Below are 24758 nucleotides of genomic sequence, written 5' to 3' on the forward strand. Positions count from 1 at the left end.
TGATTATGGGACCTACTCTGGTGGTGTGTGGACCTTTGTGCACAGCTTTCCCAAGCTCCATGTCCAGAGCCCTCATGTTGGCCAGGGTGGAAATTGATCAATGCTACAACCAGATTTTTTTTTTTTTTTTTTGAGAGATGATTGTCAAATATTTGCCATTTACTAACGCTTACAGGACTAGTCTTGAGTGCTCTTAATCAACATTTGCCATATGTTGAGTTTGAATTTATAGTTCTCCTTTCGTATGTTAATGCCTCATTTCCCCCAACTGGACTGTAAGGTCTTGAGGGCAGGAATTAGGTGTTTGACGACTCGTTGCTTGTGCAATGTCTTTTTTTTTTTTTTTTTTCTTATTTTTATTTTTATTTTTTTATTTATTGTGAACAAATGGGATACATGTTCTTTCTCTGTTTGTACATAGAGTAAAGGCATACCATTTGTGTAATCATACGTTTACATAGGGTGATGTTGGTTGATTCATTCTGTTATTTTTTCCCCTTCCCCCCACCCCTCCCATCCCTCTTTTCCCTCTATACAGTCCTTCCTTCCCCCATTCTTGCCCCCCTCCCTAACCCTCACTCTGGTGGGGTTGCAAATTAGTGCAACCACTCTGGAAGGCAGTATGGAGATTCCTTAAAAAACTTGGAATGGAACTACCATGGGCAATGTCTTTGATGGAGGCCTGCAAAGCAACATTTAGGCAAATGAGCTCATGACTTTACATGAAAAATTCTACACCAAGACAAGCTCTGAGGGACCATCGTAGCTATGCAGGCCCCTGGCCCAGTCCTCTCTTAATGATCCTTTTATTAGATGGGTCTCTCACACATGGAATTTTAGTTATTTAGCCTAAAAACTGCCCAGGGTATAATAAAGGGGCTTTATTTCCCTGTGTTTCCATCAGTGACTGTAATAATAAGGGCGAACAAGTAATAGCATTTATTGATAATTTGTGATGCGCCAGGTACATCCTAAATGCTTTTACAGTCAATTTCTCATTTTTTCCTCACTTAAGTCGTGTAAAGAAGACACTATTATTCTGCTTTTCCTTTTTTTAATTAATGAAGAAAATGTGAAACTTAGAGACATTAATTAACTTGGTCTGGATGGAGGGACATCCAGGATGGACGTCTCATTCCTTCGTTCATTCTTCAGTGGACATGGAAGCCCGCCCTGTGTCATGTGCCCTGCCTGCCAGTATGCACGCCTGCAACCCTTGCCCTCAGGGAGCTTTCCTTCCAGCGAAGGAGACTATGATGAGCGACAGGTAAACATGCGGCAGTGCCGGGCGTTGGTGAGGTCTGTGAAGACGGTCCGGGGAAGGAGGTGGAGACCGAGGGGGCGAGGCTGGACTTTGGCTGTTCAGATCCCGGCTCTGGATGTTCTCAGAGCCCATGGCGGATGTAGCCAAGCACCTTGCACACAGCTGGTCCTTGTGTCATTTTCAGTTTTATTTTATTTTGGGAGCAAAGTTTTATTCCACAGGGAGGAACTGGGCAGGTACATGGAGGGCTCTGGGTGAGCTCAAATCAGGCTCAGATCGCCGTAGAACCTCCAGAGTGCCGATCCATGTTCTGAGGACTGGCAGATGTGCCAGGCTGGTGGAGCAAGCGGGAAGCCCAGGCCGTGAGGTGGGAGGAGGAGAATGAGCTCTGGGGTGGTCAGGGGTAGAAGAGGATTAGACACTCACAGGGGAGCAGCCTCTTGGAGATCAGTGTGCTCACGGCACCCGTGGGTGCAGGAAGGCACAGAGGTCGCATGGCCCCCTGAGGCCACCTGTGAGACCGTGTTCCCTGGAGAGGGGAGCTCGGCCTTCCATTCCCAGTCCTGTGACTTGAGCTATACCTCCCTGTCTCCCAGGTTTGACTTTCTTTCCCCTCTGGCTGGGGAGTCCTTGCAGAGGGGTGCAGCAAGCTGGTCCAGGCACCTGTCGAAGGGCAGCCTGTAGCCCTAGGCATTCAGAGCCAGAGTGGTTGTGAGGACAGGCTGCTCTACCCCACACCCAAACATACTTCTATAAGGTGTGACCTTCTTGTATCTTAACAGACAAAAAAGCATTTTTAGGATTGCCTTCTCCACGGACCACGCCTTGGGGACTGACCAGTGTCCATTGTGTCTGAGCCAACATTTATTGTGCTTCTGCCTCAGGTTCATTTGATAAGATCTTAAAAAGCCCTACCTGGGAGATGAGGGAGCTGGGGTCTCGTACTGCTCTGTGGTTAATAAGCTAGTCCTATGATGCAGGCCTTGGCCTCAGTTTCCTTCTCTGTGACCAGAGCAGGCTTGCCACATGGTGCCCCTTTTGATGTTTCTTATTGCTCTGACCTTTATTCTAAGTTCCACTCACAAAGCCTTTAAATCGTTCGGTTCCTCCTCCAAGTGGCATTCATCCCCCGGAGTGTAGGGTTTGGTTAAAGATCAGGAAGGGTCTGAATAACCCAGAGATCTGGAATGTGTCTCCTTTGGGGTGTTTCTTGGTCTGTGGGTGCTGTGTGTTTTTTCCCCTGGGCTCCCAGTTCTAAGCCACCTGGTATTAGCTCGTGGTTAAGTGGCCATTCCTCCCACACAGGATGCTACCCACAAAGTAAAGCTCACCCACAAGTGTTTTCCTAGCACCCCCACTGTTGACTGGAGGCCGTGAAATTTTGGGTGTACTTTCCTGATGGTCGGGCAGTTGTGATTTCTGTCTTTGGTACAGTCCTGTGTCTCAGAACAGTACCGAGCCTCATCCTGGTCCCTCCGGCGGCCTCCCACTGAAACCTTACGGTGATACCGATGCGAAGACATAGGCTTCAAAAATAAAAAGTTATGAGGTGAGGAAGCAACAGGAAGTGGGGAAGCGAGCAGAACAAAGCTTACGATATGTACTCAGAACCCTGAGGACCTTTTTTTTTTCTTTTTAAAATCATGTAGCTCTTAAACGTTGGCGTAGACACTCTTGTTTGTTTTAATTGGCTTGACCTCTTCAGAGTCCTATGCAGAGAGCTAGGAGTGAACGAGTTTAGGGAAGATGTTAACCCTCACTCCCTCCAACTCAGCAAAACTGACACCAACTCCTGTCAGTCAAATGCTGTGGATCCTCTCTCTCTCCCTTTCTTGACTAAGGACTGGCAAAGCTGTTTGGGGTGCTCTTCTTGTAGACCTTCCTGTGGTCTAGGTTGAGCTCTCCTTGAACCTGGGGAAGGTGGGGAAGTGGAATTCTGCTCCCTGTACTTGTCTGCTTCTGTCTCCGTCTCTCATTTCCTACTGAGGACTGAAAAAGGAGAGTGAACCAACTCAATAATGAGTTTCCAGGATGGTGAAGGCCCCATGCTGACTTGAACAAGACCTCGCCAAACCCAGTGAGAACTGTCTGTCACTGCCTGAAACACCTTCTTCCAGCGAGGGCACGTTTCACATGTCCAGGGGCAAATGACTGGCCAGCCAGGTGGAGAGAGGGGTTGTTAGTTGAGACAACCAGCTCTTTATTTGAAGAGCAGACGTGGTCCTGAGGAAGGAAGCTCCTTATAGTTATTGCTTTGGCTCTTGTAGCCACATTAGCTGGGCTTTGAGTGGGTTCGTGCTCACCATAACCGAGCTCATGGTAAGAACTATGTGTTTGTATGAGCTTCACCTGTGTCGCCTCATTTTACCTTCCTGTCAGGCTTTTGAGGTTGGGAGGCAGGATAATATTAATAATAAAATAATGTAGCAGGAATGATGAGCCATTCTTAACTGGGTACATTCCTTGGGTCCAAAGTCCCAGTGCTAGGTCACAGGTATTATCTTAATCAATGCTGACGAGCAGCCATGGAGAGATGGGCAATGGAGACCTAGAGCAGTCAGTTCAATGACTCAAGATGGCGGAGGAGGCATCCCATCCCTTCTGTCACTCTTGTCCAGCCTGTGCCTTCCACGCTGCCCTCTGGGTTCACTGGCATCCGCCTCTGGGCTGGCTGAGTTCGGGTAGGTCTGCATCCTGAGAATGTCTCTGGGGCAGCTCACCCGTCCAGGGCTCATCCTGACCTCGACTCCCTCAGCGTTACTGCTGGATAGGCAGTCTGACCTCTGATATGCAGAGAGTCACATCTGATTTCCGCCTGCACCGCAGCCTGGCAGGTTTATGTGCCAACTGCATTCTCTTGGAAATGCACCCAGGACAGGCTATTTTAGAGAAACGTGAAGGGTTTTCACTTCTTTTTCTTTCTTAAGCCGGTCTGTCTGCCCAGCTCTGCTACGTCCATTTGTTCTGGCTCTGCCGTTCTCAGGTGTGTTTAAGGCCTGCTCTGAGTGTTGGAGTCCAGATCTTGGTGGATGGCGTGTGAGACAGAGGTTTGCAATACCTGCAGGCTGTAATCAGCTAGTGTGTGCTGTGGCCTGTGACTTGGGGAACTTGCTGCCTCTGGTGCCTTCATTTTTGTCTTGTTTTGTACTTTTTCTAATATTGTTTGGTGGAAGGCTTACCCTGGACTCTTAGCTAATTGAGTGAAGTTGTGTGTGATGAATGGAACAAATAGGGCATGAGAAAAAACAGTTTTAAAAAACCAAGCAGGATTGTCTCCAGGCACCATTTGACATTCATGGATTACTTTGGGGAGTTCTAAACACCTTCCTAGCAGAACCCCCACCTTCTGAGGAGCCCAAGCCTTGGGTGTCTCTTCCTCTGGCAGTGCCACATGCTATTTAAAAGTGTGCTGGTTGGCGGTAGCAATAGCTGGCATTTTTCATATGAATGGAACTTGAGAAAGATAGGAAAAGCTTTTAAGGAAAATCTCATAGCAGTCTGATTTTTCTTTTTTTTTTTCCATCAAAAGTTCAGAGAAGTCAGTTTACATGATTGGAAATTGTACCTGCTGGACACCGTGGTCAGTGACCACTTTGTGGACCTGGTTCCAGGCCAGCCAGTGCTGAGCTGAGACTGCGTAGGTGACCCCATGCAACCTCTCTCCTGCTCCTCTGCTTTTGGGGGTTGGACACCATCTCACTGCTTGATAGACGAGGATGAATAGATGAAAAATAATTCTAAAGCAGCTTTGTTTTAATATTTTCCATCCTGTTCTAAAACTGCCTTAATAAGTTTGCTGGGTTTTTTTTTTTTTTTTTTTTTTTTTTTTTCCTTTTTCAGTCTCCACAATGAAATCAAAGCTGAAACTTTTAACAGCATTATTTGAGTCCAGCCCAGATTCTGTCATCTCCCAACTGGTTTAAATGCCTTGATAACTAGACGGCTCACTGGGTGGAATCATGCTGGTCCCATGTAGCATCTTGGTCTGTTGCAGGAAGTGCAGTTCCAAATGTGAATGTATGAACTTGGACTTTTTTTTTTTTTTTCTTATTTCAAACTAAAAGGTGGTTCACTATTTTTGATTCTTTAAGTATTGTAAGGAGTTCAGTGTTCAACCCTAGGGAGGGGTTTCCTCCCCAACTCGCCCACGAACAAGGAGAGTGCATTAGAACATAAAATTAATAGTGTTTGTGGCTCTGAAACCCACCATGTCATTAACCACCAGTGCATGCCAGCCTGAAGCACGTTCTTGTGCCCAAGTAAACCACAAGGTTGTGGAAAAACGTAAAGGAAATGGGGGGTGACTTGGTAATGAAAGGTGAAGCCTGGGGGGTGAGGGACATGGGGGGGCTGCAGAACACAGAAGGGAGGCAAAGTCTGCAAGTTCCTCTTGGCTCGTGGGCAGACTTGGACTTCACTAGTGAGGGAAGGTTGATGGCGTGTGGACCAGTACTGACCCTCAGGTGCCTGCGTTTCCTTCTGTTTGTATTTTGAAACTTCAGAGAAGAAGCAGCACAAAGGGAACAGATTATCCTTGTTGTGGGGAATGGGTTTAGCCCCAGCAGCCCACGAAGTTAGACTTCGTTGGGCTAAGGGCAGCAGTTCTCAGGTGCACTTGAGCTTGGCTGCTGGAGACATCTTTGGTCTAGAGACATTGCTGGTTGTCATGATTGGCGGTGCGCCAGGTTGGGAGGGTTGGTACTGGTAACTAACAGACAGAGGTCAGCGATGCTGCTGAACACCCTCCATGGCAGGAGGCAGCCTGAACAGAGCATCATTTATCAGCCTGCAGTGTCCTTAGTGCCAAGGCCGAGAAACCTTGACCTAAGGGCTTGGTTGCTGCTCATCTTGTCCTTAAAGAGACATGTTTTGGTGGTGGCTGTGGGAAGAGCACACTTATGCAGATGTGCCGCCAGCAGGTCTGGAGAGCTTCCTGCTCCAAGGACCTGAAAGGATCCCAGGAGTTGACTTCTTCACCCTGCTGTAATCACATTGCTGCCGAGAGGCATTTTGAACCTCTTTCTTGAAATGGCTCTTCATCTAGTCTGGTTGCTCCTGGGTCCTGTCCCCCAGCGTGATTCTTCCCACTCTGCTTCTGTCCCTGCTCCCATGTTAGCATTTGCCTCTTTCTTCCTTGTCCTGTCTGTATCACTGGTCCTTTTTGGGGAATCAGCTTTTCTTCACCCCAAATTAGATGCTAATGAATCTTTGAATTGCTATTCTGCATAGGATGTGTTTTTTTTTTATGCCATTCCCCCATAAGAGAATTAAAAAATATGAACTATTTAATAAACTATAGACTTAACGCCAGTCAACTGTAAAACACATGCCTCTTTCAGGCCACTTTTTGACAAGTTTCAGGTAAGAATGATAGCATATTAAATTATTAGGCAGTTTTATGACTGTGCAGGGAAGATTTATCCTTTGATGAATAAATATTGCTGTAGCCCAATTTAGAACTTGACAAATGCTGATTTACAGCTTAAAATATAAGGGTTATTTTATGACGAAGTGACAGTGGTGGTGGGGTGGGTTTAAAGTGGTGTCATGGCACCTTTGAGAAATACGCCATTAAAACATCGCCGCAGGCAGAGCTGCAGGGAGGATCCTCGGTGGCTGCTGGGGTTCCCACCACTCCCGATAGGTGTTGGGGTCCAGGTCACTTTGTGATGCACGGTTCCAGCCGATAGTACTTTGAGGCCCTATTAAGAGTGTGGGTGCCCCCAGGTCCCTGGCCATTGATCCTGCAGTGCACCTTCTAAAGGATTCTGCTTGCCTGTCCTTGTAGCTCCAGGGTGATGGAGCTACAGCGCTCAGTGTCAGCGACTGTGTGTTATTCAGAGGAGGGAAAGGTAGTTTTGCACTTGAGTGCTTTCAGAACCTTGTTGAGGAAGGAAGCTGGTGAGTTTCTTTTCTGTTCCGTTCTGGAGGTGCTGATCATCCTACTTTTGGATAGAAAAAAACAAAACAGGGACATTAGAACCGACAAATATGGATACTTGTAGGAATAGAGGATTTAAAATGGAAACTGACCTGTGACATCTGTCATGCGCCCGGGCACATGATGGTGTACCACCGGATCAATGACTTACCATCTTTTCCTCAGTGCTTGCTTGTTATTGACTGATGAATTGATTGAATCGTGCACATACGGTACAAAATTTGCATGTTATAAAGTGTCTAAAGTGGAGTAACTAATTCTGCCCCTAGCTGACCAGCTGTTTTCTCTAGAGATAACTACTGTGATTAGCGCCTGATGGGTATTTTTGGAAAGACATCCTAGGCATATAAATACACATATGAGTACATGGTATTTGCCAACAGCTGTTGTTCTACTATTCATGTTATTCTGTGCCTTGCTTGTTTTACCCTACCACATATCTTGAAATCATCCCAGATGATGGAGTGAGTGCTTTCATTCTTTTTCATGGTTGCGTAGCTTTCCATTTTGTAGAAGAATCGTAATTTACTGAAGCACTCCCCCAAAAGTGGTTATGAGGCTGGTGGCAATCTTTCTTCATTACAGATCAGACCACGATGGGTAGGCATCCTGGTATATATACCGTTTTGCATATATAAGAGAATTTCTGTTGGATAAGTTCCTAGAAGTGGAGCTGGCATAGGCACACATACGTTTGTGATGTTGGTAGACAGGCATGAGTATCCTTTCAAGGAGGTTCTAGAGTTTTACACCCTCAGTGAATGAGGCACCCTTGCCAACACAGCGAGTTATCGTAGTTTTTGATCTTTGTCAATCTGATGGATGAAAATCGGTGTCTCAGTTAGTTTTAATTTGCATTTCTTTTATGAGTGTGGTTGAGCATCTTTTCACAAGTTCAAGATCCATTTGTGTTTCCTTTTCTTGTGATTCATGCTCTGCCCATGTATCTGTTGGGTTGTTGGTCTTTCACGGTCTTAGATTCGGTTCTCTCTTTGACCTATCTTCGGGTTTGGCATAGTTCACTCTGAGGCAAGCTGTGCATTCAGATGAGGCTTTGGGGAGCACGAGGAATCAGCCACGCTGGAGGTGACAGCGGGTCCCTTCTCCTGGATGTGGCCACTGCTGCTCTGAGGCTGCTGGAGTCCCCAGCCCATGCTCTCCGGCTCTCACCCCTGCAGTGCTCCTTCAGAGCTGACAGTCACCCCACCAGGGGGACAGCTAGCGCCTGAGGCTGGGTTGATTCCCAGCGTGAATGTGACTGAGAGTGGGAAGCTGGGGTTGGAGGAGAGGCAGGCGTGAGAACCCAGAGCGCTTGTATTTGGGCGCATTCATAGGAAGGAGCCACGTAGCTCTATGGAGAGTTTTCAAATTCCTGGCGTCCAAGGAGTCAGGAAAAATGGGATATGCTTACTTTTAAACAGTTTGTCGGTTGTGTGTTCAATACTTTGCTCCATACAGTGATTTTCATCTGGAAGCCACTTTTCCCCCCTCCAAAGGGCATTTGTCAGTCACATCTGGAGGAATTTTGTTGGCTGCATTTTAGGGATGGGGAGGGGGAAGAGGCCAGGGATGCTGCTGAGCATCCCACGTGGAGGACAGCCCCGTGTCAACCTGAAATGCCAAGTGTCCATCTGTGCAGACAGCAGGTGCAGTTGCTGATCTGAAAAAAAGTCTAAAGAAGCCCCTGTTTCCTTTGGTTTCCAGTTGTCATGAAGACTCCTGGGTGTCACGGTGGGACTCACTGATGTACACGTAGATGAACTTCTCCTGAAAGGGTGTGAAGGCTGAAGAGAAACGGCGAATTTTAGTTGAAAATGTAACTGACACACTGTTTAGAAATGATTGAGGACCGAGGATGTGGCTCAGTGGTAGAGCACTTGCCAAGACGTGCGAGGCCCAGGATCCGAACCCAGCACCAGGGAGAGCTGAGACATGTTGGGGACCACTAATGTTCCTCCCCCCCCCCTTTACCACTAGCTGTCTTTCTTTCTTTATAAATAATCATGACTTTGGTTGGGGTTTTGCTAAAAGGATCACTCTTTTCCCTACAGATACTATTTTTTAAATCTCTATCTATCTATCAATCTATTTATATTTAATATATATATTTAGTTATAGATGGACACAACACCTTTATTTTATTTATTTATTTATATGTGGTGCTGAGAATTGAACCCGGTACCTCACACATGCCAGGCAAGTGCTCTGCCACTGAGCCACAACCCCAGCCCCCTAAGGGGAACACAGGAGGGTAGGATTTTTCAACCTGAGGCTTCTGAAAGGATGTCATGAAGGCCGTTAGGGTGGTGTTTTCAGTGTACCCAAGCTTTTGGTGCAGTGGGCCCCTGGGTCCTACCCGAGTCTCCCATGTTCTCAGGATGCTATGGCTGGATGGCTTTCCATGTCCACCTTGGGAGTTCAGAAGAACCAGCTGCAACAGCAGAGGCAGCGCCCTTTGGCTTTGGAGAGGGAGGTTGCCAAGAGCACACTTTTGGAACCCTGTGCCTACTGCGTTCCTCCCCTGTGTGACTCTGGACAGGCCTCTGCTGCCTGGTCTTTAGGAGGGCAGTGGCATTAGCAGGTTATGAAGATTAGCAGAGTTGGCTTGTGGGAGGGACCTAGGTCGGTGATGGCCATGATGAGGCGACCACCTGCAGCTGTTGTAAGTTCCAGCCTTCCTGTTCCTTTGCGGTTCTGCAGAGACCCTGTGCCAACAGCAGCCAGCACGCTCCATTCCCGGGGAGCTTCTGGCAGCTTCTCTGAGTCCACATGTGTGCAAATGTCCCTCCTTGGTGTCTGGGGCAGGCTCTGCTTGCCCCGTGAGCTGCCGAGCTTGTGCCGAGCCAGGCCCGATCCTTGCCTGTCCGCCCTCACCTCCTCGGCTGAGGGAGGACTCCCCTGCCCCTGAGATGACTCTCCTCCCCATTCCGGAAGCTGCGAGTGTGGTTGTGCCTGAACCTGCATGAACCTTGCTCAGATTCCATGCTCTCGGTCCTCAGGTGCATTCCAGCTTGGCCTCGGCCTCGGTCACCAGAAAGGGCTGTTTAAAGTGGTGACAGCCCGTGGGCAGAGCCTGTAAACAGTGGCAGAGAAGTTGTTGGGGAACAGTGACTTTGAAGTCTTGTCTTTTTATTCTGCATGGAGGTCATCTTCAGGGAGTTTTCCTAGGAATCACAGGGTGCAGGGGTGGCTGGCCGGACCCTGTGCTTCCAGCATGTTGTTGTAAGAAACCACATAATAGGGAGAAGGCCTGTGGGGTTCAGGGTGGTGGCGGAGGGAAAGGGCTCAGGAACACTGTCTTCAGACAGCTTCCAGTCCAATGGGGTGGCAGCACCCCTGCCATGAGGGACATGAGCTCTTGGGGACACACAGTCTCTGCCTCAGGGGGCTCCCAGTCTGAGTGGGAAGACGCTGTGGGGAGCCCCGCTCTGGTGGGAAGGCCTAAGAGGAGGCCTGGGATGCGTCCCCGTCTGCTGGGTGGTGCAGTCCGTTTCCTCGGGGAGCTCCCAGTCTGATGGTGGAGGGACAAGCCCTGCTCGTGCCGCCTCCTCCTCCGATGCAGCAGGACCCTCAAGGAGGCGGACGGGGTAGAGCTGTTGTTTCTTTTTGTTTTGCAGGGTTGGGGACGGAGCCTAGGGCCTCACGTGCCAGGCAAGGGCTCTACCACTGAGCGACGTCTCCAGCCCCAGAGTACTTTGTTCTTACACCCAGAACTTTCTCCCACCCAGAAGGGCGGTGCAGGTGGCGTGAGAGACCCAGAGACTGAGGCAGCCTGGGCAGCCGCCGACTCAGTAGCACACTGCTGATTTGGGCCCTGCTGGCCGCGCCCCACCCTGACTCGTGTGGAAGCTGCGCTATCTTTAGTGGTGGCTCTTTATAATCTGAGGAGGACGTTGCTGACGTGGCTGTTTCCTGGGCTGGACCTTGCTCCCTAGAGAGCTGTGCTTTTGGGGCAGTGAGTGTTTGCTTTGGGGTGGGGTAGGCAGTGGGGAATAATTGGGGGCTTCCAGAGACTTAGACCCTTGGGGCAGTCAGTATTAGGGTCAGAAAATAAGAGTTTCTGTAGAAACATTGGACATTGGACATCTTCTAGTGTGACCTTACCATTTCACAGAGATGAATGTGGAGTTCGGGAGAAGGGAAATGTTTTCTTGGTATCACACAGGATTAGAGGCTGTGCCGGGCTCAGGGTCTGGCTCCTGAATCTGGTCCCTTCATAGATGTGCCCAGCGTAGGCTGCTTGGTGATAACAGTGGTCAGGGAGGTCATGTGACAGGCTATGTCAGATCAGTTACCCCTGCTCAGAGCCTGCATACTGTTTCACTAGGAGAAAAGGCTGAAGGACTTGTTGAAGCTTCACCTGCCTGTTTCAGCTCCCTCCCCTCCCCACACCCCGCCCTGCATTTCTAACTTACCCTTCTCACCACTCACACCATGCTAGAGTCTTGGTTGTTCTTGACCTTCCTACCCCAGGTCCTTTGCACTTGCTGATTCTTTTGTATAGAATATCTCCCCCAGATATCCACTCCCTTCTTCCCTTACCCCCTCCAGAGACCCCTGTCCTGAACATCCTAGATAAAATACCTGCCTTCCCTACCATTCCCTATCCCTTTTATCCTGGTTTATTTTTATCCAGAGCATTCATTGCCCTCTGACAAGGTATATAATTCATTTCTTTAGCTCTTTGTTTCCTCCCTTTAGAGTGTAAACACCAAGACCTGTTCTGTTTTGTTCACTGCTGCAACCCCAGCGGATGGAATGTGCCCAGCATCTAATAAGTGCTCACTAATGAATCATTCATGGGAAAAAGTGAGGGAAAGTAGAAGGAAGGTAGGAGAGAGGAACACAAATTGAACTAAACGGGATTCAGGCTGTTAGATGGGTTTGATTTGGTTCCTGTGCTTTATAGAAAAAGGACACATGTGATGGGAGCTGGCAAGTCCACTGCAGCCCAGAGGCCCTGGGATGCCTCTCTGGTACAGCGGACAGCCAGCCTTTCCTGTCTGCCCTGAGCTCTGTCCACCTTGTGTGGCCCTCACCTGTCACTGAAAATACTAGGGTGAGACTCCAGTCTTCTCAGGAAAGGTAATGTCGATAAATGCCCTGGACCCAGAAAGGCCCAGAGCTCTACCTGGAGCTCCTTGACCCTTTGCCCAGTGGTGGCACGGAGATGGTGGCTGGTGGAGGCAGGTGCGTCTTCTCTATCAGGCTTCAGGAATCTCAAATGTATCTGCATGGCAGACTCCTTTCCTGAGGGACAAAGACAGGTGCTAGAAGACTCGAGCCGAGGACCCAGGGAAGATTGGCCTGTGGATCTGAATCTAGGTTGTTCTCCTGAAATTGGGAGGGGAAGCTAAAGGCTTCCGGGTTCTGGTCCTGCCCTTTTTGTGGGTGGCCTTGGCCAGTTACTTCCCCTCTCACTGCCTGAGCTTCCTCATCTATAAGGGAAGAATTGGAGTAGGTTGGGGGGGGGGGGGTCTGAGCTTTAGGGATCCCTGCAGATGGACTTCAGGGGTCTCTTGCCATAAAGGGACAAGAGCCAGGAACCTAGTGTTGTTCCTGAGAGCCTTCTCGTACTGACATCCCTGTGGGTATCTGCCTTGGAAACCCACCTGGTGCTCCCTTTGGATCAGATAACAGGTTTTTGGTGAAACGATTAACTTCCCTAATATACTGGAAATAAAGGCGACAGTTAAAAAAAAAAATGGCAAATGTTTAACAAGTTCTCTCAGTGCCGGTTACTTTAGTTAACGTGGGTTTTTCTTTCTTTCTTTCTTTCTTTCCTCTTCTTGCTCTTAACCTGTAAGTGAGCACTAGATCAAACGAGTTTCGGTTTGAGTGCCCCTGCTTTACAGTCTGGGCCTGTATCTTCTCCCCTTATCACGTTGACTTTCAGCCAGTCTGACTGTTTCAGGGAACCCTTATCAGCCAACTGCTCAGCCTTGGGGTAGGAAGATGTGGTCTCAGGCGGTTTTTGAGCTGGGTTTTCGGCATCGCTGCAGACCTGGTACCTTGCCGTGGCCCACCGACCTGGCCCAGTGAGCAGTAGCAGCCGTTCCATCAGCTTTGGGAAGATTCGAGTCCTTCCTCTTCCCCTACCTTGGCCTCTTGCTCACAACCAGCTTCATAATTTGTGGGGCCCAGAGCAAATGAAAATATGGGGCCCCTTGTTTTAAGATTATTAAGACTTTCAAGATGGTGACAGCAGTGCATTCAATCAAGCATAGGGCCCTGCGAGGCTGCACAGGCTCATGCCTGCGAAGCCAGCGCTGCTCTTCCTGCTTCCATCTTGGGCTGCCAGGATCCTGGAGATGTGGGAAACACATTTGCAGAGTCATTAAGAATTCCCTCAGTAGTCCCAGCAGCTCAGGAGGCTGAGGCAGGAGGATTGCAAGTTCAAAGCCAGCCTCCACAACTTGGTGAGGTCCTAAGTAATGTAGTGAAATCTTGTCTCAAAAAATATGTATGTAAAAAGGACTGGGAATGTGGCTTGGTAGCTAAGAGCCCCTGAGTTCAATCCCTAGTACCAAAAAACAAACAAACAAACAAACAAACAAGAAAGAAAGAAAGAAAAAAAGAAAAATGGAGTTGTTCCCATCATGGCCTGGTTGATTTGGAGCTGCCTGAGCCTCTGTGTGTTTGGAAAGTCAGTGACTGGGAAGGGAGGGTTTGGACCCTGTCCATGGTCTCGTGAACAGGCTAAAAATCAGCAAGTTGTGCCTTCTGAGAGGGTGAGTTTTATGGTATGTGAATCGAATCTCGGTTTTGTAGAAACCAGCCGCGCGCGGGGGAGACTCCGAGGGCTGTGTTCAGCCCTCCCCTCTGCCCTGGTTGGGTGCTGTCGATTGGGTGCAGGAGTCGCCCCTTTCCTTCCAGCAGTCTCTTCCTCCTCCTCCTCCCGCCTCTCCTCCAATCCCAGGTCATCTCCCAAGCATCCCTTAGGCAGCCTGTCTTCCAGGAAAGGTCTGCGGAAGTCTTTGTGCCAAGTGGGTAAATGGCTGCTGAGATGCAGCCTCTCCCAGGGCATTTGCATATCAGCATAGAAAAGGAAAAAGCTTTGAGGTGAGAGGAATGAAGGTTTAATTTTAGAATTCCAAGTAAGAGCAGGCATGCTTGGAGGGTTTTTTATCTTTTCTGAGGTGGGTGTGTATCTCAGTGGAGACCTGGGGTGTCCAGACCCCTTTCCACATGTGGATCCCGCCAACCTCAAGATCCTCAAGACTGAGGAGGTGGTGGTGAGTGTCAGGCTGAGACACCCCCTCTCGAGGACAAGTGGTTTGCTCTCACGCAGCCACTGCCTTGACTGTTTTCTGAAAGTGGACCATTTTGAATCTGGAGGCGACTGGAATGGAGCCTTCTGATCAGACTTCACTTCTGCTCTGTGGAGTGTGCCTGGGTCTCGAGTCAAGTGGTCCGGATTGGAGACAGACCCCTGTCCCTCTCTGTTCTGCTGTTGCCCTAGATGGTTCAGTTCTGCTCCTTCCGCCCCACCTGCCCCCTCCCCACCTCACCAGAGTCACAGCCCCATCCTTCAAGACCCAGGCTCATTCCAGTTTCGCCCTTCCCTGAGAGGCCCCGTTAGTCGTATTTAGCCTTTCTCCTTCCTGTTTTTGGTGACCCCTGGATCCTGAGATCTTTATCTTAATCATCTTTGCATCTCTAGTGCTTGGCATGGTACTTGTACACAGTAAGCACTTAATAAATGCTTTTGAATTGCACTGAACCAAGTCTTTGTGAGGGAGAGAGGGGAACAGTAAAATCATCAAAAGAGATAGCAAGGAAACTCTGAGGCCCAGGCATGACTTGCTAGGAGAGGCGGAAATTGCATCTGAAGGACTGGAACCTGAGAGCCTGCTGGAGGTAGCTGGGGTCCCTCAGAGCTTCTGATCACCTGGGAGGGTGAGAAGAGGGCACCTCAGTGGCTGCCCTATGCAGTCCCTGCTTCTGCGGAATATCCTTTCCTGAAAGATCTTTTGAATTTCAGGCTTCCACCTTCAGCTAGAAGGACCTCCATGAGCAAATATGTACCAAGTACCTACTGTGTGCTAGACACTGGTCTGGACACTGTGGCTTCGTGGTGGGCTTGAGGGAACCTCTGAATGGACCTGCCAGGGTTGGGAAAGTTGCTTGTCCCTGGACTTCCTGGTTTGATTCAACTGCCCAGGGGTGTTCAATTCCTGGAGGATTCTTCTTGGGCAAAACACGTGCGTGTTCTGTCTTAATAGCTGCCATTCACTTTCTGCCTAGGCACAAAGTTGGGGAGGGTAGGATGGGGCTGTAGTCTCAGCGCTGTCTGTCCGGTGGATGGATGTCTGTCCTGGCTCTCAGTCAGACACCCAGCAGGAAATGATGGGCACCTGCAAAATGTACCACTGGAGAAACTTTAATGAAAGAGGCTATTTACAGAAAAGTAGGTGGTGTTAGGGAAACCATCAAGGGATGGCAAGGAACCCCAGGGCTGGCAAGGGTGGGCAGCCAGAAAGAGGGAGCCCCAGAGTTGGGGAGAAGGGGCCTTGACTGTAGCTGTGATGGTGAAGGGACATAAACACTGCCGACTGTGCTGAGGAGGGAGACGCGGGGATAAAGGCTCTCCCTGGCTAAATCCCGCTGGAGGCCTAGGGATGCGGTGAGTGGGCTCAGGAGAGCCTGTGGGGGGCACGCCGAGTTCCCTCCCTGCTGCCTGGGCGTTCTAAGGCTCGGTTGGCTCTTACCTTTGTTGGGGTATTCACAGTGACGAGCCAGCCTGCAAGTGTTCGCTTATTCCCACCTTCATGAAGAAAGAGCCCTGGCGGCCTCAGCAGATGGGCACTGGGTAGTTTGGATGGGAGCTGGAGTAACAGGTCCTTTTTATTGGTGGCAGGTACTGAGTATCCTAGGTATCTTAAGCATCCTCTCTGTAAACAGTCACCCTGGTGGGCAGGTGCCATTGTCCTTGTCTTCATAAGTTACTGATGAAGAATGGGGGCTGGGACGGGTCAGTCCTTTGCCCAGCCACACAGCTAGATAAGAGGCAGAGGTGGGCTCGGACCAGTCTGTCTTGACTTCTGCACCATCCCTCGGGGTGCGCCCCACCCACCCTGTGCTGGGTGCCACTCATGGGCCGGCTCACTGCTGGGGATGGTCTCCCACTTCCTCTCCACTTGACCTACTTGACCCTGGATTTTGAGACCCAACTCAGATCTCACTTCCTCCATGAGACTTTCTCCGACCACTCCCACCTCCCACGTCTCTCCTTTGACAGTGGGTGGCAGGTAGCTCTCTGCCCTGTCTCGGGATGTCATCCATCTATTCTGAATGTGTACATCTCCAGAGTCCTCCCGAGACTCCAAAATTCTTAGGTGCCGATCTTGGGTTCTGAGTTTTCTTTGAATTCTTTGCTCAAAAGGTTTAATAGAAGGAACTTGAAAAAAAGTATTTACAGAGCTAGAGGAGGGTTGCAGGACTGCTGGGACGGTATGGTGTACAGGGAGGCGTCATGGGGGAAGCTATTACCACGCCAAGGCCAGAGGGAGAGGGGCCCCAGGATAGGAGTCCATAGATTTGGAAACTGGTTTTATGCCTGGTTAGAAGCTTGCTGAGAACCAAAAGGGAGGATTTTTAAGAAGGAAAGGGAAGAATTGGGCTTCCAGTCCAAGTGGTTGCCGGGAGAAGACAGGCACACACTCCTACCTGGAACAGGACTCTTGTGTGGGGATAGTGACTCCCCCTGTATGCATGGATTGCCGTATGGCAGTCAAGTGCAGTGAAGGGGGACCCCTGAGCCCAAATTGTCCAGGGCTTCCTCCTTTTACAGCATTGGAACTGCGGGCTAGGTCAGTGGCCTCCATGAGGGTTTCCTGAAAGGCCCTGTTATGGGCCAGGTGTGTAGCTCAGTGGTAGAGCCCCTGCCTACCATGCATGAAGCCCTAGCTGTGATCCCCAGCACCACAGCGAGGACCCCCACAACAAAAATGACCACACAGGCCACACATGCATCTGGATCAGGTGTGAGCCAGTCTGTTTTGGCACTTTAAAAGTTTCCGAGTTCTTTAAAACTTACTTTAAGGGTCCAAGAAATTTGGGCAGTTAGCAGACTTCCTTCACCTCTTCACCTTTGGCGACGAGGAGGTCAGGAGGAGGCCGAACCTCCTCTCCTGCATCTCAGGAACCGCCCCAGACCACTGACCACAGCTCCATGTTGGGCTGGGAGGGCCCCATACTGCCTCAGGGTGGTGTTGCTTAATCTCATTTCTTTTTTCTTTATTCCTATTTTTTTCCACCCACTCCTCTTGGCCTAGATCTTCCTAGACTCGGGAAGGGTCCATGGAGTCGTGGGGAAGCGGGTTGAAGAGGTGGAGCCCATGAAAGTTTGAGAGTTCCTCACTTGGGCCTCACGGGAGGTCCGGGGGGGATTTTGCTATTAAGAAGTCTTTGGGGCTTTTTCTCTCTGCTCGGCCTTGGATGTGTTAGGAGACACTGCAGATGTCCAGAAGGCAGGCCTTGTACCTCTCTGAACATATCACACACCCTCTGACCTCTGGGTTCTCTCGCAGTTCTGCTCTTGCTTGCTAGAATGTTCCCTCACCCCTCTTCTTCCCCTTGTTAGGCATTAGGGAGCTGTGGGGACTGTGGAGAATCCTCCAGCTTACACCCCATGTCAAGGGTTTGGGGGCTCTTGAGCTATAAGTTGTGGGTTTGACTCTCAATTTGAGTTGCATGTGGCTATTTGCCTTCACAGAGTGTGGGGGCACAGCCTGGGAAAAATAAGGACAGGGATCCGAGCACAGTGGGCCCGCGGGCCACAGGGGGCACGACCTCAGGAGCCAGACGGGCTCTACATGGGACTTGAGCCCTGTGCTAGGACCTGGCTTCCCCATCTATTCTTGGGGACCCACGTGACTGGGGGATGGCTCGAGTTAGAGGCCTGGGCAGGGCACAGAGGCCCCAAGAGCCTGATGGGGAATCTTCCACTTTACAAAAAAGAGGTGATTCTGCACCCCAGCCCGTAACCTGGCCTGGTGTCTTTTCTCTCAATACTGTGAGATTTCAGAGATCGGAAAATGCTTTGCCTCTGGTTTTAAGCTCTCCATACTCTTTTATTAACATAAGTAAAACGTAATAAAGATAACAAAGAGAAAAGGGAAGTGAAATTAATGTCACCTATAATCCCACCACTCAAATATCATTTATATTTTGAACATGGGTATGTAAACTTTCTAGATAATTTTCTGAATTCACAAAGTAGAAGCAAATATACATGTATTTTGTAATCTGCTGTCTCTGTATGTATGTATTTGTGTGCGTGTGATTTTTGTCATTTAAAAGAATACATGCTTGCCCCAAATTCAAACCAAAGGTTGAAAAGAGAACCCCTCTTACTGGGACTCCTCTCTCACCCCCTAGTTCTAATCCTCAGCGATAGCCAGGATCAGGGAGACATTTAGAAGGGCCAAGGTGGGTGGAATAGCAAACTGTAAATATTGGTTGTTGTAACTTGGGCAGATGTTGTATGCAGGTCAGGGTCAGGGGGAAGGTGAAGTGTGGGTTTGGAGGGACTGGGAAGTAGTCTGTGGGTGGAGTCGGGACTTTCAGAAACAGATGTCTGTAGAGTTAAGGAAAGGAGGAGATGAAGAATTTTCGAGGACTGGGTTTTGGTTGGATCTATCATAAGGAGCAGGGAGAATGAAGGTGAGTGAGACTGTGGACAGGGGCCTGGTCATCAACTTCTACCTCCTGGGTGGGAGTGGGATGGGGGCAGAGAGGATATTAGAAAGACAAATAAGCCAGAAACATGTCAGGAAGTGGTGATAATAATTGGTAGACATTTGTAAAATACCTTTACCTGACAAAACTAAAAAATGGCAACTCCATATTAGTTCCATTTTTGTTAAAAAATTTTTTAAAAATAAATTTGTAAATACCAGAAACCTGAGCAAAACTGTAGAACTGGACTAAGAGTTGTCCATAGCAGATTTGGTTCTGATTTTGTCTGTTATTGGCTGTGCAATCTTGGACTGCTTCTTCATTATTTATTTTAATTTAATTTATTTATTCGCTGCGCTGGGGATCCAACCCAGGGTTCTGAACATGCTAGAGAAGCACTCTACCAGTGAGCTACACCCCAAGCTCTCCTTAATTTTTTAGATCTCGGTTTTCTTTATCTGTGGGTCAGGCATTCTCAACCCTCGATGCACATCACTGGAAACAATTTCAAAAACACAAACAAAAAGACCTGAAGCTAGCGCCCCACAGCAGATGACATGTACCAGAATTTCTCAGGGAGAGCGCCTGGGAATTTAAAGAAAGGCAGGCAACACTGAGAACCCCTGGATTCCGATCATCCTGATTGCTCATCTAGCCTAGTTTTATTTAGGCCTCACTGTAGTCCGTGCAACTGTGCGCCTCGTATTATGTAATCGTGTGCTTTTCTACTGTGCACGAATGTTGTCAACATCTTACATACCAAGAAGTCTTGTCTTTGAATGAGAAACCCCCCATAATTCTCATTAGGCTCATGATATAATGCCAATATCCTGTGTTAATAAATCAGAATCATAAATGTAGTAAAACCTCACATCATTTTTTGACCCAGTGGAAAGTCTCGACTTTCATCTTTTATTTCTCCTTCCTTCATTTTGCAAAAGCTACTGGCTGGAGCCCTGAGGCCATCTCTCTCTCTGTGAAGAAGACACTGAAACGTTAAGAGTGAAGACCTTACTGGAAGTGTTTTTGCTAGAAGAACTTGTGTCTACCGTAAGTTCCAAATTAGGAGGTCCAGTCTGGGGAGACTTATCAGATCTCGATTCTGCATGGAGTGGGAGGTGTTTTAAAGAGTCTTGGTGCTGTTTTATCTTTATCATTGAAGTTTTGGTTTTGTCTCTTCCTAAATGAGTCACTTTTTTAAAAAGGAACCTAATTTGGGGAGGGAGTGGGGAAACCACTGCGGGAGGTGCTGAGTGGGGGCAGCTGTGGAGCCGGCGGTCAGGTGACCAGGTTTACAATGGGGCCACCTGTGCAGGAGGGGTGGGACCTGGGCTCTGGCCTTGGTGAAAGTGAACCAAAAACAAGGGGGACGTGACCTTGCCGAGATTGGGGGAGGTGGTAGGAATGGGATTGATGTTACTTATTAGTGACCAAGTATTTACTGGTGCACATGCACCCTGCAGGTTTTCTAGAAGCAGACTCAGTCCACAGGGGCTTGGGAGATGGTGAGCCGTGGGGAAGAAGCCCCTCTGGCTTTTCCTCCTTTGTTGTCTGCACTTCCAAACAGTTACTGGAGTTCAGAGCCTCACACTGGCACGGACATTCACGCGAGCTTGTTATTGCCAGGTGGGATTTCATAAGAGAAGAACATGGCAGCCTGAGGTCTCCTAAGGAGCACTGAGGGACCCAAAGAAATGTGCCCTGACGGGGTAGCCAGAGGGAGATGCAGGCCAGAGCCCTGTGGGACCGCCGCATGTCACTTCCTCTTTCTGTGCTGAGATCTCCCAGCTGAAAAATCATCCCACATACCTAAGCCTCCGAGCCGCCGAGAGAGGGTCAGAGCACCCTCTGTCCTTGACGCCTGAGAGGAGGACCGAGGGGACGGATCCTGACTTGGGCAAACCAGAGCAACTCCACACAGTGGAGCTCAGAGCCTGGCGCCTGGGGCAGGGGTGCATCCTGACACTTGGGACCAGCAGGGTGGTCGGACATGCTCAGGGTGCTGCTCTGGTCCACGCCGAGCCCTCCTAGAGGACTGGATGGTGTCTTTCCTAGTGGTGTGCAGACTCCTGCAGCTGCGTGTGCGTGTTTTCTGAGTTTGTCATAAACTTCCTGTTTGGGTATGATCTGAGGCCCGGAGCGTCGTGTGTTTTGAAACACAGGCATTGACGGAGATCCAGCACTTCTCTCGTACCAGCCGTAGGATGGCCTGGTGGTTCCCTTGGTGACTTTTGTCACCTCTCTTTGCAAACCTTCTCGCTGGGGAACGTTCTATTGCTTCTGGTCTTGTGCTGGGACAGCCCTGAGGTCTGAAGGCTTGAAGGAGGGAGGGGAGCATTAAGAGGGCTCCTATGGGTTCAGTGGTTAAGTACCCCTGGGTTCAATCTCCAGTACCAAAAAAAAAAAAAAAAAAAAAAAAGGAAAGGAGGGCCCTTATATAATGCCAAGCACTGTGCTGGGTGTTTTTATTCACTTCTTGTTTTCTCAGAGGACACAGTCATTTATGTAGAATGAATGAGGCTCAGAGAAGTTGAGTGACCAGCCCAAGGCTCCACAGCTGCTGGGTGGCAAGGTCAGGATTTGCTCCGAGGCTTGACTCCAGAGCTCCTTTACTTCAACGAAGTTCTGAGGCACGCACTGCCCCTTTGGTAGATCTCGGCAGGCAGGGCCTTGACCGCCACAGTTCCTCCCAGAGCCTGTTATTCAGGACCACCCCCTCTCTCTTTGGGGGGCGGATTTGATCCTTGAGTGCCCTGCTGACTTCCACCTCCCACATTCAGCCTTCTCCTGTGTCTCTGGGAATCCTAGCATTGTTGGGTGATGGTCCGTGATGACCGAGGTGGAGTTCAACAAACCTGATTTCCCAGAATCGGAGTCTTCTTTTTCCTCCTTCTGGGCACGTAGCCCTGACTCTTCTGGTCATTGTGAGCTGCTCCACTCAGCCACATTGCTCACTGGCCAGCTCTTCCCCTGAAGAAGACAGACTGTGAGTGCTTGTGAAAGGGTGGCGAGGACCCCTTTGTCATGGGCGGGTGCAGGACCAGGAGGGGGGCCAACTCCAGCTGTCCTCCTCAGCAGGGTAGTTCTTAGAAGGTGCCAGACCCCTTTGCCTCCTGCAAATGCAGAATAGGCGTGCCCCCCCAAACCTCAAGAAGGCCAGTGTTGCTGGGCACAGTGGTGCACGCCTGTAATCCCGGCGGCTCTGGAGGCTGAGGCCAGGAGGATTGCAGGTTCAAAGCCAGCCTCAGCAATTTAGCAAGGCCCTAAGCAACTTAGTGAGACCCTGTCTCTAAATAAAATATTTAAAAAGGGAGTGGGGATGTGGCTCAATGGATAAGGACCCCTGGGTTTAATCCCTGGTACCAACAAAACAAAACAGTGTTCTTCCCTCAGCCATCCCAGTGCTCCTGTGTTTTCTGAAAGCCCTCTGAATTGTCACCTGGGCGTCAGAACCATGTTCTGAGGATCAGGTAATATTTACCTTTCGAATCGTGTGTTGGGCATTGGGCAGTTGCAAGAGTTTTTCACACAGCCATTACTTACCCTTGAGGGGTTCACAGTCTACACGGGCAGGTAGAACACTTGCCAAGAGAAAGGGGGCTCAGCGCCTGGTGAATTGGGGTTCCGGCTCAGTTGGCCTCAAGAGAGGGCCAGGAGCCAGGTGGTGAGAAGGGTGGGGCCGTAGGGTGAGCAGCGTGCTCAGCGTTGGAGTTGGAACTGCGCATGGCAGGGGAGAGGATGAGGGGTGGGAGGAGGGGCAGAGGGCGGTGGGAGACAGGTTGAAGGTCATGTGTGTCATTTCAGAGGATCCCAGGTTGCCTGTGGGGTTTGAATGTTCCCGTATTTGGGAGCCACCAAAATGGGACAAGTAGGCTGGGGACTGGGCAAGACAGAGTCACAGAAAGATCCATCAGGATGTGTGGCCCGTGAAGGAGACGTGGGAGCAGGTTCGAGGTGTTTCTCCCGTTGAACTGGAAGCAGGAGGTGTTGAGGATGTGGCCTGGTGGCGATTCCGTACAGAGGAATGGGAGTCTGCGTCCCAGTGTGTCCCTTGCTACCTGTGTGCCTCTGAGCCGGTTCATCTCTTTGACACACTGGGCAGAACTGTTGTTGGGGCTTTTCAGCTGTAACACCCAGCTCTGTGTGGGAGTCCTCTCATGTGTAAGAGGTGTGTTCGTGATTGACCGGGAGGAGTTAGAGGCGCACAGGGCTTTGCATCTGGGTACCCTGGGAATAAGGATGGCTGCCCAGGCGGAGACGGAGCTTTCCGGGCCCTCCGATTCAGTTTTAGGAACACTCTCCTCCTAGACTCCAGTTGCTGAGGCAGGAGGATTGTGGGTTCAAAGCCAGCCTCAGCAACTTAGCAAGGCCCTAAGCAACTTAGTGAGACCCTGTCTCTAAATAAAATATTGGGCCTCACAACCCCACAGTGGCTGCCCGAGTCGCTGCACCTCTGAGGCTCCCTCTCCCTGGCCACCCCGCCTCCATTAGGAGGCAGCCTCGCCTCACCAGAGAGCCCGCCCAGGTGCCGCCTCCTGCCCTGCACCTCCGTCTGCGCCCAGGCTCACCCAGCCTGCTTTCCTTCCACTCAGGCAAGAGGCATCCTTCCCCTGACCAGGGCCCTCCTCTACATGGTCATTTCACCTCCCGTGGACCTGGGACCCTGCCCACTTCTGGTCCTCTTAACTCTGGCCTTCATCCTGTGTTTCCTCTCCTCACAGAAGGACAGATTTCTGGAAGGAATCTGCCTGCCCCTTTGCCCCGTCACTCGCCTGGCCCACTCAGGCTGGCTTCTGCTGTGGGGGTGTGCCTGGCCCAGCGCAGGGACTCAGTGGGTTTTGCAGCAGAGGGCTCCCGCGGTCCACAGGGACTGCCCCACCTAAGGGGCCTGGGGCCTCCATGTGGCCACACCCGAGGGACACTTCAGCCCTTATCTCTCTGGACTTTGCTACTTTTGACACTGAGGACAACTTCCTCCTTGTGTGGTCCTCTTTTCTCTTGGTGTCTTTGATGTAAATAGGTCAGCACCTACTGTGTGTCAGGCTCTGGGGTGTAACCACAATACCATGGTATAGCTCACAGAGTCTATAGTATGAAGGAAGAGAGTAAATAAATGCCAGGTGGTGACAAGGGATACAAAGAAATATACAATAGGGAAGGTGGATAGAAATGTGCTGGGGTGGAGTGGGCCTCCCTGAAGGAAGTAAAGGATTCCCTGGGGAAGAGAACTCCATGCAGAGGGGAGAGCAAGTGCAAAGGGCCTGAGGCAGGAGCCTGCTTGGGATGTGTGAGGAAGCCATTGTAGCTGAAGGAAGTGGAATTGAGAGGAGGAGGAGGAGAGGGCAGGGAAGAGAGCAGCAGCTTATGTGGGACTTTGTAGGTCATTTCAAGGACTTTGTTTTACTCTGAAGGAGGTGAAATACTGTAGGAGTGTTTTGAGCAGAGGAGTAATTTTTAAATGACCACTTAGGCTGCTCTGGGGAGCATGGTGTGTATAAGTTCACTCAGACTGCCAAAACAAAATTCCCTGCACTGGGTGACCTTAATAATAGTACTCCATTGTCTCACAATTCTGGAGGCTGGGATCCCAAGATCACAATGTCAGCAGGGCCATGCTTCCTTTGAGGACTTGAGGGAAGGATCAGTTCCAGGCCCCTCTCCAGCTTCTGGAAATTCCTTGACTTGTGGCTGAATAACTCCAGTCTTCTCATGATCTTCTCCCTTTGTATGTTTCTGTGTCCAACTTTCCTCTTTTTATAAGGACACCAGTCATATTGGATTAGGGACCCCCCCCCCATCCTACATCAGCACGACCTCATCTTACATAATTATATCTGCATTGACCCTGTTTCCAAATATGACCCATTCTGA

General features: G+C 49.9%; 1 protein-coding gene across 16 annotated transcripts in view; it reads left to right on the forward strand.

Moving 5' to 3' along the window:
* Positions 1-24758, forward strand: part of Trerf1 (transcriptional regulating factor 1) — a 203651-nt gene that overhangs the window by 54515 nt on the left and 124378 nt on the right. For 12 of the 16 annotated variants that reach the window (XM_047558824.1, XM_047558825.1, XM_047558823.1 and 9 more), the window contains exon 3: positions 19829-19937. The exons of 3 other annotated variants lie outside the window; for them this stretch is intronic. The gene's annotated coding sequence lies outside the window, so the exon portion shown is untranslated. Of the gene's footprint in view, positions 1-1178; positions 1268-19828; positions 19938-24758 lie in introns of those variants that run through there. One more of the 16 variants, XM_047558826.1, reaches the window with a different exon arrangement.

This window comes from Sciurus carolinensis, chromosome 7, assembly GCF_902686445.1.
Source record: "Sciurus carolinensis chromosome 7, mSciCar1.2, whole genome shotgun sequence".
NCBI classification, from domain to species: Eukaryota; Metazoa; Chordata; class Mammalia; order Rodentia; family Sciuridae; genus Sciurus; species Sciurus carolinensis.